General features: G+C 36.6%; 1 protein-coding gene across 2 annotated transcripts in view; it reads left to right on the top strand.

Moving 5' to 3' along the window:
* LOC129065194 (H(+)/Cl(-) exchange transporter 5-like) overlaps positions 1 to 15,050 on the top strand; it is a 163,753-nt gene that overhangs the window by 136,342 nt on the left and 12,361 nt on the right. Inside the window, exon 1 of one of the 2 annotated variants that reach the window (XM_054566424.1) lies at positions 12,025 to 12,065. The exons of the other annotated variant lie outside the window; for it this stretch is intronic. The gene's annotated coding sequence lies outside the window, so the exon portion shown is untranslated. Of the gene's footprint in view, positions 1 to 12,024; positions 12,066 to 15,050 lie in introns of those variants that run through there. 2 annotated transcript variants of the gene reach the window in all.

The following is a 15,050-nucleotide window of genomic DNA, read 5'->3' as shown; positions in this document are numbered from 1 at the left end:
TCCCTTCCTTCTACTTGCTCTGGGATTGATTTGTTTTTGTTTCTCCAGTTCTTGAAGTTGTAGTGTTAGGTCTTTTATTTGAAATGTTTCTGTCTTTTTTAGGTAAGCCTGTATTGCTATGAACTTCCCTCTCAGTACTGCCTTTGCTGTGTCCCATAGGTTTTGTATGTTCATTTTCATTTGTTTCCAGAAATTTTTAAATTTCTTCTCTTATCTCATTATTGACCCATTCATTGTTTAATAGTCTACTGTTCAGTCTCCATGAGTTTGCAAGTTTTTGAAGTTTCTCTTTGAGGTTGATTTCCAGTTTCAAGTCCTTGAGTTCTGAGAAAAAGTTTGGTATTATTTCAATTTTCCTGAATTTGCTGAGGTTTGCTTTGTGTCCTATCATGTGGTCTATCTTTGAGAAAGTTCCATGTGCATTTGAAAAGAATGTGCATTTTTCTTCTTTGGGATGTAAGGTTCTATATATGTCAGTTAAGTCTTTTTGATTCAGTGTGTAATTCAGCTGCACAATATCTTTATTGATGCTTTGTTTGGAAGATCTGTCCATTTTTGATAGTGGGGTGTTCACATCCCCTACTATCAGTGTGTTCCTTCCTATATCTTTTTTGAAGTCCTCCAACAATTTCCTTATATACTTGGGGACTCCTATGTTGGGAGCATATAAATTTACAATGTTTATGTCTTCTTGATAGATTCTTCCTTTAAGTATTATAAAGTTCCCCTCTGGGTCTCTTTTTATGGCCTTCGTTTTGAAATCTACTTTGTCTGATACAAGTATGGCAACCCCTGCTTTCTTCTCTTGCCCATTTGCTTGGAATATTTTTTACATCCCTTTACTTTCAATCTGTATAGATCTTTGGCTCTGAGATGGGTCTCTTGTAGGCAGCCTATGTGTGGGTCATGTTTTCTTATCCATTCAGCTATCCTGTGTCTTTTGTTTGGGGCAGTTATTCCATTTCCATTGAGAGTTATTACTGATAGAAACCTATTCATTTTTTCTCTTTGTACCTGTATTTTTCTCTTTCTCACTCTTTTCCTTCATCTTCTTAAACCAGTCCCTTTAGCATATCTTGGAGTGCTGGTTTGGTAGAGAAGTATTCTTTTAGCCTTCTTTTGTCTGGGAAACTCCTTATTTTCCCTTCTATTTTAATTGAGAGCCTCGCTGAGTAGAGCAGCCTTGGTTGTGGGCCCTTGCTTTTCATGACTTGGAATATTTGTTGCCATTCCCTTCTGGCTTGTAGTGTTTCTGTTGAGAAGTCAGCTCCTAGGCGTATCGGGGCCCCCTTGTATGTTACTTTCTCCTTCTTCCTTGCTGACTTGAGGATTCTCTCTATTTTTTCTTTTGTTTCCCTTGCCTGAGGAGATATGTCATGTAAAAAATTGCTTTGAGCAATGTCCAAGATTTTACTGCCTATGTTTTCTTCTATGATTTTTATGTTTCACGTCTAAGATTTAAGTCTTAATCCATTTTGAATTTATAATTGTGTGTGGTGTAAGGAAGTGACCTAATTTCATGTTTTAGCATGTATCTGTCCAATTTTCCCAACACCATTTATTGAATAAACTATCTTTAGTCCATTGTGTGTGTGTGTGTGTGTGTGTGTGTGTGTGTGTGTGTATGCCTTTAGAGAGAGGAGAAGGGAGAAAGAAAGAAAGGGAAGGAAACATAGATGTGAGATAAAAACACCAATTGGTTGCCTCTTGTACGTGTCCCAAGAGGGGACCCATATTCCAGGGATGTGCCCTGACTGGGAATCAAACTGGTGCCCTTTTGCTTTGCGTGATGATGTCCAACCAACTGAGCCACATTCGTCAGGGATGTTGTGAAAATGAGATTCCACTGAATCTATAGATCAAGTTGGGAAGATATGACATTGTGATACTACTGAGTCAATATTGGAATATGTCTCTTTATTTAAGTCTTTGATTTCTTTCATCACAGTTCTGTAGTTTTCCTTGTATAGATCTTGCACATATTTTGTTAGGTTTATAACTATTTTTTTTCATTTTTGGTGCTAAAATGTAAATGACATTGTGTTTTAAATTTTAAATTACAGTTGTTTATTGCAGATTTATAAGAAAGCAGTTTACTTTTATACATTAACCTCGTATCCTGCAACGTTGTTACGGTCACTTGTTACTATTTTCAGGCATTTTTTTGGTTGATTCTTTAGGATTTTCTATACAGGCAACCATGCCATCTGTGAACAAAAACAGTTTTATTTCTTCCTTCCTGATCTGTATTCCTTTTGTGTCCTTTTCTTGTCTTTTTGCATAAGTTGGTACTACCAGTAAGAGGCTGAATAGGAATGATGAGTACAGACATCCTTGCCTTGCTCCTGATCATCACAGGAAAGCATCTTCTTTTTCACCATCGAGTAGATTGTTAGCCCTAGGTTTTCTGTAGGTGTTCTCTATCAAGTTGAGGAAGTTACATTTTGCTTCTAGTTTGTTGAGAGATTTTTTAAAAATCATTAATGGATTACACTTATAGGTGAGATCATATGGTATTTGTCTTTCACTGCCTGGCTTATTTCATTTAGCAAAATACTCTCCAGTTCCATCCATGCTGTTGCAAAGGGTAGGAGTTCCTTCTTTCTTTCTGCTGCACAGTATTCTGTTGTGTAAATGTACTACGGTTTTTTGATCCACTCATTTACTGGTGGGCACTTAGGCTGTTTCCAGCACTTGGCTATTGTAAAAAGCACTGCAATGAATATTGGGGTGCATAGGTTCTTTTGAATTGGTGTTTCAGGACTTTTAGGGTATAGTCCCAGCAGTGGAGGTGCTGGGTCAAAAGGCAGTTGCATTTTTAGTTTTTCGAAGAAATTCCATACTGTTTTCCAGTGGCTCCACCAGCCTGCATTCCCACCAACAGTGTATTAGGGTTCCCTTATCCCCACATACTCTCGAGCACTTGTTTGTTGATTTGTTAATGATGGCCATTCTGACTGGTGTGAGGTGGTAGCTTGTGGTTTTAGTTTGCGTCTCTCTGATGGCTAGTGATGACAAAACAAACAAGTAAGCAAAATAGAACCGGAGACATAGAAATAAAGAACAAATTCAGGGTGACCAGAGGGGAGGTTGAAGGGGGATAATGGGGAAAGAAGGGGAAGGGTCAAGTCAAGGAACATGTATAAAGGTCCCATGGACAAGGACAACAGGGAGAGGGAGGATTAAATGTGGGAGGGGATGGGCAGGGCAGGGAGAGTAATGGGAGGAAAATGAGGACAACTGTAATTGAACAGCAATAAAAAAATTAAAAAGGGAGGTCGGGGAGGGTGGCAGGGGAAAGTGGTGGCGGGAAGGTTGAGACAAATGTATTTGAACAATAAAAAGAAATAAGAATAAAGGAAGTAAATGCCAACATGAAAAATTTCCATGTAAATATAAAAAAAAATCATGAATGGATATTGGATTTTTGTCAGTTTTTGAGGGGTATCAATTCAAATGCTCATAAGGTTCTTTTCCTTCATCTGGTTGATGTGAAATGTTACATTAATTAATTTTTTTAACATTGAACTTGCCTTGCATGCTTGAAATAAATCATATTTGGTCATGGTATATAGTTATTTTTATACATTGTTGAATTTTACCTGCTAATATTTTGTTTAGGATTTTTACAGCTATGTTTATGAGAGATATTGGTCTATTGTTTTCCTTTCTTGTAATTTCTTTGTCTTGTTTTTTGTATTAAGATAATTCTAACTTCGTAAAATGAATTAGGAAGTATTGACTTTGCTTTTAATTTTTGAATGATATTATAGGGAATAGATATAATTTTTTCATGAAATATTTGGTAAAATTCACCGTTGATCCCATTCGGGTCTGGTACTTTCTGTTTGGAAAGTTTATTAATTAGTGATCCAATTTTTAAATAGATATAGGCATATTCACTGATTTATTCCTCTTTGTATGAGTTTTAATAGCTTGTGTCTTTAAAGGAATTTTTCCATTTCATCTAGGATATAAAATTTGTGAAAATAGAATTTCCAATAATATTCTTTTATTATCTTTGTAATGTTCATGTGATGAATAGTGCTGATCCTTGTTTCATTATTTCTTTTTATTGAATTTATTGGGGTGATATTGGTTAATAAAATTATGTAGGTTTCAGGTGTACAATTTTATAATATGTCATCTGTATACTGTATTGTGCGTTCATCACTCCAAGTCTCCTCCCATCACCATTTAACCCCCTTCACTCTCTTATACCTCCCCCCAACCCCCTTTCCCTCTGGCAATCACCACACTGTTGTCTGCATCTATGAGTTTTTTTTTTCTTAATCCCTTCACTTTTTTAACCCAGCCCTATCACCCCCTTCCCCTCTGACAGCTGTCAGTCTGTTCTCTATCTGTGAGTCTATTTCTATTTTGCCCTTGTTTCATTTTTGATATTAGTTATTTGTATCTACTCTCTTTTTCTTGGTTAACCTGGCTAGAGGTTTGTTAATTTTATTCATCTTTTCAAAGAACCAACTTCTGATTTAGTTTATTTTTTTATTGATTTCTGCTCTAATTTTTATTATTGGTTTTCTTCTGCTTACTTTGAGTTTCATTTGCTCTTATTTTTCTACTTTCCTAAGGTGGAAGTTTAGGTGATTGCTTTTAGATCTTTCTTATTTTTTAAGTATATTTTATTGATTATGCCACTACAGCTGTCCCAATTTTTTTTTCTCCCCTTTATCTCCCTCTCCACTCTGAACCCCTCACCTTCCTGCATTCCCCCTGCCCTTAGTTTATGTCCATGGGTCATTCATATAAGGTCATTGGCTTCTCCATTTTCTATATTATTCTTAACCTCCTCCTGTCTATTTTGTGCCTACCAATTATTCTTCTTATTCCCTGTATGTTTTCACCTTGATTCTGCCCCTCCCCGCTGATAACCCTCCATGTGACCTTCATTTCTGTGATTCTGTTCCTGTTCTAGTTGTTTGCTTAGTTTTTGTTTTTTAGGTTCAGTTGTTGATAGCTGTGAGTTTGTTGTCATTTTACTGTTCATAGTTTGGATCTTCTTCTTTTTCTTAAATTAGTCTCTTGACCATTTCATATGATAAGGGCTTGATGGTGATGAACTCTTTTAACTTGACTGTATCTGGGAAGCACTTTATCTGCCCTTCCATTCTAAATGATAGCTTTGCTGGATAGAGTAACCTTGGATATAGGTCCTTGCCTTTCATGACTTTCCAGCCCCTTCTTGCCTGCAAGGTTTCTTTTGAGAAATCAGCTGATAGTCCTATGGGAACTCCTTTGTAGCTAACTGTCTCCTTTCCTCTTGCTGCTTTTAAGATTCTCTCCTTATCTTTAATCTTGGGTAACTTAATTATGATGTTTCTTGGTGTATTTCTTCTTGGATCTAATTTCTTTGGGACTCTCTGAGCTTCCTGGATCTTCTGGAAGTCTGTTTCCTTCGCCAGATTGGGGAAGTTCTCCATTATTTTTGCAAATAAGTTTTCAATTTCTTGCTCTTACTCTTATCCTTCTGGCAACCCTATGATTCAGATGTTGTACTGTTTTAAGTTGTCCCAGAGGTTCCTAAGCCTCTCCTTATTTTTTTGAATTTTTGTTACTTCATTCTGTTCCGGTTGGATGTTTATTTCTTCCTTCTTGCTCAGCTCTCGCTCTACTTTTCATCACTTCTCTCACTTCCTACAAGCAAATTGTTCCCTTTCAGGCGCTGATTCCCATGTGGGTGGGTTCATGTATATGGGACCCTGTGGGTCTCTCCAATGGACTTGACTGTGAGACTGGGAGTTTCTCCTACCGCCACAACCCCTGCAGGTTTTTACAGCCAGAAGTTTTGAGTCTTTAGTTTCCCACACTGAAGCCCTGGGTTTCGGGGTCTGTCTCACTCCCCAGCTGTTCCTCCTGGCTTATCTGTGTGCGAATGTGGGGCCACCGAGTTAGCTAGTCCCTGCCTCACCTACGCGTCCTCTCTGCTCCAGCTACCTGTCTCCGGCCCTCCTACCAGTCTGGATGAATGTTTCTTTAACTCCTTGGTTGTTGGACTTACATGCACTTTGATTTTTTGGCAGTTCTGGTTGCTTTTTGTTTTTAAAATAATTGTTATCCTTCTTTTGGTTGTGTGAGGAAGTGAAGCATTTTTACCTACACCTCCATCTTGGCTGGAACTTCAGCTCAGATCTTTCTAATTTTCTAATATATACATTCAATGCTATAAATTTCCTTCTAAGCACTGGTTTTGCTGTATACCACAAATTTTGATAAGCTGTTTTTTTCATTTCAAAATATTTTAAAATTTCTCTTGTAACATGTGTTATTTAGAAATGTGTTGTTGAAAGTGGTGTGGTTCAGAGTGTATTGAGTGTTGGCCTACGAACTGAAAGGGGGCCAGTTCAATTCCTGGTCAGGACACATGCCTGGGCTGTGGGCCAGGTCCCCAGTTGGGGGCATACAATGGGCAACCTAATAGTGTCTCTTTCATGTATCAATGTTTCTCTCCCTCTCTCTCTCCCTCCTTTTCCCTCTCTCTGAAAACAAATTAATAAAATCTTCAAAGTATTTTGAGGTTTTCCAACTATCTTTCTGTCATTGGTTTCTAATTTCATTATTATCTCAGAGCAGACTTTGTATTTTTTTTTAAATTTGTTAAGGCATATTTCAAGGCCCAAAATGTTATTTATCTTAGTGAATGTTCCATGTGAACTTGAGAAGACTGTATATTTATTCTGATACTCTTGTTAGATGAAGTTTTCTATAGATGTCAGATCCAGTTGATTGATGATTCTGTTTGGTTTAACTATATCTTTACTGAATTTCTGCTGCTATCTGTCCATTTTCAGTAGAGGGCTGTTGAAGTCTCCATCTATAATGGTGGGTTCATCTATTTCTCCTTGCCATTCTATCAGATTTTTTAATGTATTTTTATGCTCTGTTGTTGGACACATATCAATTAAGGATTGTTATGGCTTCTTAGAGAACTGACCATTTATCATTATGTAATGCCCCTCTTTATCCCTGATAATTTTCCTAAGTTGAAATCTGCTTATCTAAAATTAATATAGCTACTTTAGTCTCCTTTTGATTAGAATTAGCATCTTTCTCCATCTCCTTCCTTTTAATCTTTGTCTTTATATTTAAGGTAGATTTCTTGCAGAAAACATAGTTGAATATTGTATGTTTACCCACTCTGACATTATCAGTCTTTTAACAGTTATATTTAGACCATTGATATTTGAAGTGATTACTGATATGGTTGAGTCCATATTATCTGGCATATTCTTTACTTTTCCCTATTCGTTATCCTTGTTGTTGTTGTTGTTTTTCTTATTTTGTCTTCTACTCTTTTTCTGCTTTCTCTGGTTTTAATTCAGCATTTTGTATGATTCTATTTTTCTACTCTCTTAACATACCAATTATACTTCTTTTTTGAAAAAAAACTTTTTAGTAGTTTTGCTAGTGTTTGCAATACATATTTATAGCTAATACAAGTCTTCTTTAAAATAACATAATACTACTTCATGGGTAATGCAAGTACCATATAACAGAGTATTTCCACTTCATTTCCCCTGACCTTTATAACATTACTGTCTTTCATTTCTCTTATATGTAAGCTGTCATCATTGAATGCATTATTACCATTATTATTTTGAACACGCTGTAATCTATTAGTTCAATTAAGAAGAAAAAATAACTAAATATTAACTAGATTTATTGTGATTATTTCACAATACATACAAATATCAAATCATTACATTGTATACCTCAAACTACTAAAATGTTATATGTCATTTATATTTCAATTTTTTTAAAAAAAGGCAGGTGGGACAAAAAGAATAAATAAAATATTGTACCTTCATTTATTTCTTTTCTAGCACACTTTTAAAATGTAGATCTGAGTTTCTGACCTGTATAATCTTTCTTTTTTTGAAGAATTTCTTTTAACATTTCCTGGAAGGCATATATAATTCCAGCAAATTCCCTTAATTTTTGAATTCTCTGAGAAAATTATGTTTCTCATTCAGTTTTGACGGATTGTCCCTTTGGACTCAGATTCTTGATTGGTGGTTCTTTTCAACCCTTCATATATTTCATTCTTCTTTCTTCCTGGTTACATGGTTTCTGAAGAGAAAGTTGATGTAAGTTTTATCCTTGCTCTTCTATAGGCAAGACATTATTTTGACTACTTTGAAGATTTTTTTTCTTTGTCTTTTGTTTTCTGCAATTTGGATATAATGTGCCTAAAGGTAGATTTTTTAAAATATTTATCCTTCTCAGTAATCAAGAAACTCCCACCACACAAAAGTCCAGGGCCAGACGGTTTCCCAGGAGAATTTTACAAAACATTTAAGGAAGAGCTAACCCCTGTCCTTCTCAGACTATTCAAAAACATCCAAGAGGAGGGAAGACTGCCAGACTCCTTCTATGAGGCCAGCATCACCCTGATCCCAAAACCAGATAAAGACCCTACAAAGAAAGAAAACAACAGGCCAATTTCGCTGATGAACATAGATGCTAAAATCCTCAACAAAATATTGGCAAACCGCATCCAGCAATACATTCAAAAGATTATCCACCACGATCAAGTGGGATTCATCCCAGGGATGCAGGGATGGTTCAATATACGCAAATCAGTAAACGTGATACACCACATAAATCAAAGAAAAGACAAAAACCACATGATCATCTCGATAGATGCAGAAAAGGCATTTGACAAGGTACAGCACCCATTTATGATCAAAACACTCAGCAAAATTGGAATAAATGGGGCATTCCTCAACGTAATAAAGGCCATATATGAAAAACCTACAGCTAATATCATACTCAACGGGCAAAAACTGAAATCTTTCCCACTAAGATCGGGAACACGACAAGGATGTCTGCTCTCATCGCTTCTTTTCAACATCGTATTGGAAGTCCTAGCCACAGCGGTCAGACAAGAGAAAGAGATAAAAGGCATCCAAATAGGAAAGGAGGAAGTAAAACTATCATTGTTTGCAGATGACATGATAGTGTACATAGAGAACCCTGTAGACTCTACCAAAAAACTCCTCAACCTAATAAGTGAATTTGGCAAAACAGCAGGATACAAAGTCAACATTCAGAAATCAAAGGCGTTTTTGTACACCAGCAATGCAATAGAAGAAGAAGAAATCAGGAAAAATATACCATTCGATATAGCACGAAAAAAGATAAAGTACCTAGGGATAAATTTAACCAAAGACACAAAAGACCTGTATGCAGAAAACTATACAACATTGAAAAAAGAAATTAAGGAAGACACAAATAAATGGAAGCATATACCGTGCTCATGGATTGGAAGAATTAATATCCTTAAAATGTCCATACTACCAAAAGCAATTTATAGATTCAATGCAATCCCTATTAAGATACCAATGACGTATTTCACAGAAATAGAACAGACATTTCAAAAATTTATATGGAACCATAAACGACCTCGAATAGCTGCAGCAATTTTGAGAAAGAAACACAAAGTAGGAGGGATCACAATACCGGACATCAAACTCTACTACAAAGCCACTATACTCAAAACAATCTGGTACTGGCACAAGAACAGACCCATAGACCAGCGGAACAGAATAGAAAGCCCAGAAATAAGCCCAGGTCTCTATGGACATCTAATATTCGACAAAGGGGGCAGAAGCATAAAATGGAGCAATAACAGCCTCTTCAACAAATGGTGTTGGGAGAGCTGGATGGCTACATGCAAAAAATTGAAATTGGATCATCAGCTGACACCATACACAAAAATAAACTCAAGATGGATAAAAGACTTAAATATAAGTCGCAACACCATCAAAGTCCTAGAGGAGAACATTGGCAGGAAACTCTCAGATATCCCACGCAGCCATTTTTTCACTGATATGTCTCCTAAAGCAAGGGACATAAAGGAAAGAATAAACAAGTGGGACCTCATCAAAATAAGAAGCTTCTGCACGGCTAAAGAAAACATCAGCAAAATGAAAAGGGAGCCAACCATTTGGGAAAATATATTTGCTAATGATACATCAGATAGAGGTTTGATCTCCAAGATATACAAAGAACTCACTCGACTTGACTCCAAGAAGACAAACAATCCAATCAAAAAATGGGCAAAGGACCTGGGCAGATGCTTTTCTAAGGAGGAGATACAGAGGGCCCAGAGGCATTTGAAAGGATGCTCAGCATCACTAGCCATTAGAGAAATGCAGATCAAAACCACCATGAGGTACCACCTCACACCGGTCAGAATGGCCATCATAAACAGATCCACAAACAACAGGTGCTGGCGAGGCTGTGGAGAAAAGGGAACCCTAGTCCACTGTTGGTGGGAATGCAGACTGGTGCAGCCACTATGGAAAGCAGTGTGGAATTTCCTCAGAAAGTTGATAATGGAACTGCCTTTTGATCCAGCGATTCCCCTGCTGGGACTATACCCTGAGAACACCAAAACGCCAATACAAAAGAACCTATGCACCCTAATGTTCATAGCAGCACAATTTACAATAGCCAAGTGTTGGAAGCAACCTAAATGCCCATCAGTAGATGATTGGATCAAAAAATAATGGTACATATACACAATGGAATACTACGCAGCAGAAAGAAAAAAAGAAGTACTAAACTTCGCAACAGCATGGATGGAACTGGAGAGCATCATGCTAAGCGAAATAAGCCAGGGGGCGAAAGACAAATACCATATGATCTCACCTATAAGCGGAACCTAACCAACAATGCAAAGAAGCAAGGCAAATATGACCAGCAACACTGAAAGGAAAAGAAATCAACAGAGACAAGAGGGAAGGGGGGGCAGGGAAAGGTAAGGGAAGGGGAAAGTCAAGGAACATATAGCAAGGACTCATGGACAAAACCAAAGGGGAAGAGCTGAGGGAGGGAAGGTGGGAGGGGACAAGGGAAAGAGGTGGGGGGGGAGGCAGAGACAAATGTATTTAAAAAGTAAATAAATTAATATATAAAATATTTATCCTTCTTAGTGATTTCTGAGCTTTCTGGACCAGGAGCTTGGTATCTATTATTAATTTTAGGACATTCTCAGTCATTATTACTTCAAATGCGGTCATGTGCCACGTAATGATATTTCTGTCAATGACAGGTTACATATGGTGGTTTCATAAGATTTTAATAGAGCTGAATATCCTGTAGGAAATTGGAGGATGTGTGGTTCAGGAAGAATTTTTTTTCTCTTATAGGAACAATATCTTTGGGGCTTGGCAATAGATTCCCTCTCACTCATAGCACCTCACTTTTGAGTACACAGGTTACATCCCAATCAGTCATCCACTGACCTGTTTTCAGAGGTGCCACAGTTCTTCCATATCTAGCTTAATGCTCTTCAGAGTGTATTGCTGTAAATTATTGGTTAAGGACCTAAGATTCTGTACAAATACAGATGTATACAGGAGTTATTTTAACAAATATTAAGGGCCACTGCCACTTAAGTAAAAGCTTCTTGTAGTGTCAAGCCAGCCTATTCCTGTACTTTGGAAATATTTTCAGGTTGTAATTATATAAGACACAGATAAGTTTTATTTCTTCTATCATTAAATGCCAGAAAGAACCCTTAATGCCAGATATGGTCAATGGAACCAAAACCTAATTTCTACAGTCAAAATATTAAGTCCTCAGTTCTATACCCTTCATGTTAAACACCCCTATTTTTCTTATGAATACCACAAAGTTTCTTATTCTGGCCACTGCTCCAACCTGCAATAGCCAAAACCACATTGCCCTGACAATCCCCTATGTTCCTCTATCTCTCTATCTTGATTTCTGATTCCTACTGATCCTCAGGCTACCTTTGAGTCCCTCCTGACAGTTATTATTATGGCAATCTATGTCTTACCCAGCCAGTTTCTCCTCGATATTTCCAATCACTGCAGCCCACATCCCTGTTCATGGAGCAGCACTGACAGCTTCAATGTCCTATTTCTGACCCAGTAGGAAGGAAGCAGGGGGAGGGCTTGTGGAACAGTGTTTACAAAGTCTACAGTAATGTACAGCAATGTCCTAGGCCTTCATATTCACTCACCACTCATTCGCTGACTCACCTAGAACTTCTAGTCCTTTAAGCTACATTCATGGTAAGTGCCCTGTACAGGTGTACCTTTTTTAAGCTTTTATTTATACCATATTTCTAGTTTAGATATGTTTAGATACACAAATACCACTGTGTTACGATTGCCTACAGTATTCAGTACAGTAACATGCTGCACAGGTTTGTGGCCTAGGAGCAATAGGCTATAACATATAGCCTAGGTGTGTGGTAGACTCTACCATCTAGGTTTGTGTAAGTGCCTTCTATGATGTTTGCCGGACAACAAAATTGCTTAGCAGCATATTTCTCAGAATGTATCCCTGTCATTGTGACACATGACTGTGTTTTTTTTTCTCTTCATTTCTTTCTTCTCCTGGTATTCCCATTTTGCATTTGTACATCTTTTGTAATTGTCCCACAGTTCTTCATAATCTGTTCATTTTTCATTCTCTACATTTCAGGTTTGGAAGTTGCTATTGACATTTCTTCAAGTTTGCTGATTCTTCTTCTCTGCTGTGTCCAGTCTAGTGATGAATCATCAAAGACATTATTTATTTTACAGATCTCTTTCATTTCATTTTGATTTTTCTTAAGAGTTTCTATCTACTTGTTTATATACGTGTCTGTTCTTGTATGTTGTCAACCTTTTCCATTAAGCACTTAGCCTATTAATCATTTTATTTTTTAAAGATTTTATTTATTTATTTTTAGATGGGAAGAGAAGGAGAAAGAGAGGGAAACATCAATGTGTGGTTGCCTCTCGCATACCCCCTACTGGGGACCTGGCCAGCAACCCAGGCGTGTGCCCTGACTGGGAATCAAACCAGCAACTCTTTGGTTCACAGGCCAGCACTCAATCCACTGAGCCACACCAGCCAGGGCTAATCATTTTAAATTGCTGTTGTCATAATTCCAACATTTCTTCCATAATTGACTCTGGTTCTGATGCTTGCTCTGTCTCTCCATGCGTTTTTTTTTTTTTTCCTTTAGTATACCTTGTGATTTTTTTTGTTGGAAGCTGGACATGATATATGGGTAAAAAAAGTAATTGAGGTAAATAGGCCTTTAATGTGAGGTTTTACACTTATCTGGATAGGGCTTAGGAAGTTTTTACTGTGTGCTGTGGTTATATGTAAGAGGCTAAAATTTTCTCTAGTGTCTTTGTTTTTGTCTCTTCTGTGTATTTGGTTTCCCTAGAGATGACTTGTTAGTGTTTAAGAAATGCAGATGTATTCCCCTATTGTTATTCAGGAGCCTTACTGATGTGCTAGTAAAGTGTATGTGTGTGTGTGGGTGGGGATGTTCTATAGTCCTGTGATTAGGTTTGAATCTGTACTAAAAGTTGTGAACTTTACAAATACTTATCAGTTTTGTTTTGTTTCCCCTTATGTGAGACAGGAAGACTAGAGGGAGCTAGAGTTGAGTTTTCTCCCCCTAAGTTGGCTAGGCTCTGTTAAAATGGTTTCTCTTGAGGGCTGGTCTTAAGATGAACAGAATGCTCTACTTCACTTCTCTGCCTGCTGCTTGGAAGCACAAGGGGTTTTTTCTTTGGTCTTCACTGTGAGTAGGGCTCCTGGAGGTAACACTTACAGAATTGTAGGGTTCCCCTAAGACTGGGCCCCCTCTAATCCTTAACTCTCAAACTTGTCCACACTCTGCCTCCAGCTATTCTTCAATAATCTTTTACCCTGGTACTGGTTCCCATGAAGGTTTCCACTTATGTGAGCTGTGATTCTTTGTATTAGCCTGTCTTTCTCTCCCATTTGGTGGGATAGCAGCTTCTCCTGAGACCTGAATTCTCTGATGAATCTAAGAACAATTGTTGACATTTAATTCAGCTTTCCTCTCATTGTGAGGGTGACAGTGATTACTTCCAAGGTCCTTGCTTTCTCACCCAGAAACCAGAAATCTTCCTTTGATTTTTACTTGGATATTTATATCCACCTTTTCTATTACCTTTATCAGTAATGACACAGATATGTTCTTTTTCTGTTCCTTTCAGTTCATTTTATTGCATACATTCACTGATACAAAAATTATTTTAGTACATATGAATTAATCCATTTTATATCTTTCCATAGTCAGAAATAATTTTGTCTATTTTTCACATCTAGGATAAATATACTATTACATGTTCTCTTTAAAGTCAACTTTAAAAACCCATCTGGGATTTATTGTAATGTGGTATATGTTGTAATCCTTTTCCTATCAATATATTTTTTCCCATTTTGATATCTAGCAGTACCTCATCTGTTTACTAAAAAGTCATTCTTTCCTTGTATTTGTGTTGCTTCTGGTTTATTAATTATTAGTTCTTATAACAGTTTGTATGCATTTCTGGAATCTATATTCTTAAATCCCATAAGGTTTGATGATTGTTTCTTTATAGAATATTAAAATCTGTCACAATAAGTCTGATATATTTACATTTAAGAAAATACACACATTAGTATTCTTGCCTACTTATTCTTCTAGATGAATTGCATTATCAAGTTATAGAAAGGATGCCGTGAGGACTTTATAATAAAATATAGATGTAATGTAATTCCAATTAGTTTCTGTTACATTATTGCTGTATTTAAACTTTTCATCGAACAGCATAAGTCTTTGTTGACTTATGTCTTCCTTTTTTCCCTCCTGTTTGGCTTTTATAAATATTAAAGTAATGTTGTGTTTTGAGTTTATGTTTTTATCATAAATAAATTATTGTATTTTCTAGTTCCATGGTAGTACATAAGAATGCAGTTGTCTTTGTCTATTTACCTCATAATTCCTGAGTTAATGTATTACCTTTAGTTATTTTTAGTTAATACTCTTAGAATTGTATACATATGCATTCATGCAATTCCAAACATCAGAATATCATATGTCTTTCTTTCCTATATACAGTAAGTCCTTACTTAATGTCCTTGATAGATTCTGCAACTTTAAGCAAAACAATCAATAAGAAAATTAACTTTATAAGTCTAATTGATGTAAATGAATTAATTTCTTTTTTTAAAATACATTTTATTGATTATGCTATTACAGT

The sequence above is a fragment of the Pteronotus mesoamericanus genome, unplaced genomic scaffold, assembly GCF_021234165.1.
Source record: "Pteronotus mesoamericanus isolate MK-2021 breed Mesoamerican mustached bat unplaced genomic scaffold, CSHL_Meso_final contig_173, whole genome shotgun sequence".
In the NCBI taxonomy this organism is placed as follows: Eukaryota; Metazoa; Chordata; class Mammalia; order Chiroptera; family Mormoopidae; genus Pteronotus; species Pteronotus mesoamericanus.
This window is presented reverse-complemented; position numbering and strand designations above follow the sequence as displayed.